Source organism: Mus caroli, chromosome 12, assembly GCF_900094665.2.
Source record: "Mus caroli chromosome 12, CAROLI_EIJ_v1.1, whole genome shotgun sequence".
In the NCBI taxonomy this organism is placed as follows: Eukaryota; Metazoa; Chordata; class Mammalia; order Rodentia; family Muridae; genus Mus; species Mus caroli.
Window position 1 is genome coordinate 87229239 of NC_034581.1, and position 4440 is coordinate 87233678.

At 39.2% G+C, this 4440-nt stretch overlaps 1 pseudogene; it reads right to left on the reverse strand.

Annotated features, from left to right (window-relative positions):
* Nucleotides 1-219: 219 nt before the first annotated feature.
* LOC110306573 overlaps nucleotides 220-4440 on the reverse strand; it is a 5934-nt pseudogene continuing 1713 nt past the window's right edge.

Sequence of the window (4440 nt, forward strand, 5' to 3'; positions counted from 1 at the left end):
ATTCTTGCCAAACTAGACTTTATTTGGTTTCCTAAGCACTAAAAACATGTTGCTGAGCTTTTCTGTAGGTAAGCTTTGTAGAGGAGGAAATGTATGTAAGTTTACTTAGTATTAGTTTTTGTTTTTGTTTTTTTTAACTTTATCTGCATTTATTTTATGCTGAATTTATTCCCGGGCCATGAGTTTTTGTTTCTTCAGTTTCTTCTGTGCAACCTCCTCTTCTGGCTTTGGAACGATCTGTTTCTTCTCAGTGAGGATCATCTCAGTGAGGCAGGGGGAGCTCATGTATGGGCTAATCCAGCCATGAGCTCTGTAGATTCCTCGGCGCATCTTAGGTGCCTTGTTCCCCTGGATGTGTTCAATGACTAGAGAGTCTACGTCTAAACCCTTAAGTTCAGCATTCCTCTCTGCATTTTTAAGCACGTGAAGCAAAAATTCAGCACTCTTTTTTGGCCACCGACCCTGTGTCCAGCCCCACTGTTTGGCCTGGGCGCACCTACCGACTCCACCATTATACCGCCGGAATGGCACACATTGCTTCTTTAAAGTGACATCCTTCAGATACTTGGTGGCTTTGTGGATATGCATACCCTTGATGGCCTGGGCAGTTTCCCGGGTGTTCTTAAAGTGAACACGAAGCTTTGAACCTCTTGATTTGCATGATTTTGTGGGGTTTTCTGGGTCAAGAGAGTAGTGAACCAGCTTGGCAGGTGACCTCTGGCTGCTTACAGGAAGAGGAGCTAGTATTAGTTTTTATAAGACACAGAAGTTTCATGATGAAATGAAGATCTAAAAACTTCACAGTCATCCATTATTCTCTCATGTTTCCTTACTGTTCCTGCTAAGTCCTTTCTCTTCCGTAGTATCTTTGTTGGACTTTTATTTGTTGTATTTGTGTGTGCATGTGTGTGTGTGTTATACTATGTTTGATGAAGTGTACAAAGAAAACCATGGAGAAACAAAGGACAAAGTATATGAGCTGAAGGTCATAAAATGGAGGAAACTTCTGAATGCTTGCTCACACAAGTTCCTCTCAGCATCCCTTGTCTTTGGAGATGAGATCTTCTTTCTTTTTGGCTATAAAAAGGGCATGGTCACATTGTTACTGAGATTTTGCATTAAATGCTCCTTTGCTCCTTCGTCCTTATGCTCACCTCTAAAGAATTCAGATGAGACACACACAACTGAGTACAGAAGTCAGGTAGATTTTGTTATAAAGTGGAGAACTCTCAGCAGACAAGAGTGGACAGTGGCCAAAGGGACCATATACTCATCTGTATTTTCATCAGACTGTATTCTAGTCCAAAAGTCTCTAGAGCAGATATTTATTCCTGAGTTGTATTTCCCTATCCAGGGGCTTGGCAAGCCCAGTTCGATTGATTGTTATTAAGTGGGACAATGTTATGACCTTGTTCTTACTGGAAAGTCTGTTTGGTAATAAACTTATAAGTTTTAGACACTTATCTATTAATGATATCTCTAGCTAAACCTAAGGCATGAAGCAGAACCCATTCTGTTGACAAGAAATCAGAGCCCTGCTCTTTCGAATTTGGTTTTACAGATTATTAATTATGAATGGGTATGGTCCCTCCCAATGATCTCCAAGTCTGCTAGTACTTTTTTTAACTTTTATTTTTTATTAGATATTTTCTTTATTTACATTTCAAATGTCATCCCCTTTCCTAGTTTCCCTTCTGAAAACCCCCTATCCCTTCCCTGCTTCCCTGCTCACCAACCCACCCACTCCTACTTCCTGGCCCTGGCATTCCTCTATACTGGGGCATAGAACCTTCACAGGATCAAGGGCCTCTCCTACCATTAATAACTGACTAGCCCATTCTCTGCTACATATGCAGCTAAAGCCATGAGTCCCACCATATGTTTTCTTTGGCTGGTGGTTTAGTCCCAGGGAACTTTGGAGACAATGGTTAGTTCATATTGTTGTTCCTCCTCTGGGGGTGCAAACCCCTTCAGCTCCCCAGGTACTTTCTAGTAAACTAGCTACCTAATAACATATTTTGACCCACTTCAGGAGACAAAGGCAGGAAGATCAAGAGTATACACACACACACACACACACACACACACACACACACACACACACACACTACAGTAATTATGTTTTATAGTAATACATCCTGAACTTCATCTGTTTGAAAATTCTAGTGTGTAGTCTTCATGAGAATAAATTTTATACATTTGTTGTATCTCTTCTTTCAAGTTATTATTTTGAAGGAAAGATTACTGATATCTGAAACAATATTTAGCACTTAATAATCATCTTATACATTTTTGATAATTAAGCAAATGGTAACGCTAACTTTAATCTAAATCCCATGCTGTGAGGCTTTTATATGGGCGATGAAGGCCCAACCTATATGGACCAGACTTCATCAAATTCAAAGTGTTGGAATGGTGAATTTCCTCTTTATCTTTATCAACATGAATGAATTCAGTATTTGGAGGTTTGTGATATGGGTACCAGAGGGAGATTTTATATGAAAAAATGAGCACTTTGCACAAGGTAAGTCAGTGCATCTTCTAAATGGTCTGATTTCAATACCGTCTCTTTTCTTTGGAAAATGCTGAAGCTACAAATCGAGCTCTTGCTTCTGTTCAGTTGCCTTGATTAGGGAACAATCTAACATTCCTAAATTATTCACAAGTCCCAGGCATTGCTGAGGACTAACAAATGTCAAATATGGTAATTGTCATCCAAGCAGGAAGAAGAATTGATTTAAATGTGTGCATTTAAATGAACGGTAATCTAAAACTAGAAAAGTGACCCCAGCTCTTCCTTAAGTGCCCACACAATTAAATGCAAATGGTTTTCTGGGGTGTCCCATGCCAACTGTTCCTCAAGTCTCTCAAATGTGAAAGAAATGCCTTTCACCTTGTCATCTTAGGGCAGAGGGTCTGACACTCACTAAACCCCCTACAGTGTTTGTCCAGAACTAATCTGCATAAACCCATGTAATGTGAACCTATTTTGGAACGTTGATTGCTGTTTCTTTCCCCTTTTAAACTATACTCTACTCTGTAATAATTAAATTCTGAGTGTTCTCCCTTCAGCCCAGATTGCTAGCCACACATTGGCTTTAAGGGAAAGATGGAGGTCACTATATAATCAGCAGAGAGGTCAAAGAAACTTAATTATTCATTTGTTTATTTCTTTGATAAATACTTGAAGTCATTCTAGGAGTCTCAGCACTACATTGTGGTTAAACCAAGGCAAGCAAGGTCTCTGCCTCACAGAGTTTGTATCCTCCTGGGCAGACACATAATAAACAAAATGAACAAACAGTTAATAATGTTCAAATATTAATAAAAGCAATCTAAAAGGAAGGTGGAAAAGGTGAAAATGCTTAGATACATCACTGAACAAATTCATTTACAGAGAATTGCTCTAATTAGCAAATTTGAACACACAATGGCCTCTTTATGTCCATGGGACATGTATATATAAAAAGTACATCTTTAATCTAAAAGTCATATTCAATTAGACATCTAATTTTCCTTAAAAGCTTGTACTTGAATCACATTTTGAACAATGTAAAGAAGGTGATCATGGCGACCTGTGGAGAAAAAGGTGGGCAGGAGATTCATATGTTTGAATTGCCTAAAGTGAGGAACTAATGTCTGACTGAGTGTTATGCTTGTACCAGACAGTACAGGTATTTGTAATGTACACAGTAGACTGTGAGTTTTACCTTAAGTGTGATGAGAATCCATAGAAATATTTGGTGAAAATATCTTGATCAGTTTGTTTGTTTGTTTAAAAGAATACTACTTTTCTTTCAGAGTTGAAAACAGTCAGTGGAGATGGTGGCTATTATAATGTCCCTGGTTTGAAGAAGGTGGGCATTATGGAAGGGATGCGAAACACTCAGACTTGGGAATTATTTTAAACATAGAGCCAACAACGATTTTTAGAGGACTGCTCATGGGATGCCAAGAAAAGAACCCAATGATACCAAGGTATTGTGCACAAGTTACCATTTAAAAGGCCCTAATGTAGCCAGAAAGGAGACTTTTTTTACATTCAAATTTGCAAGGTTGTCCTGGCTTTAAGTCTGATATAAGATAGGATGGAGAAGAACTGTAAAAGGGGGCCTTGAGGAGACACCTAAGTTGGTAAAGTGCTTTCTACACATGCATGAGGAACTGATTCCACGTTCCCAGAACCCATGAAAAGTCTGATGACAAGAAACAAATTTCCTGCACAGTTATCAACATCCAAAAACAAGAGACCCTGCCTCAAACAAGGTAGAAGTTGAAGGGAGATAGCCCAGTTTGTCTTTTGACCTCCTCATTGTGGGCCATATCATACATGGACCAAAGACAGACAGACAGACAGACAGACAGACAGACAGACAGACAGACAGACAAGCACACACACAGAAACAGAGAGAGAGAGAGAGAGAGAGAGAGAGAGAGAGA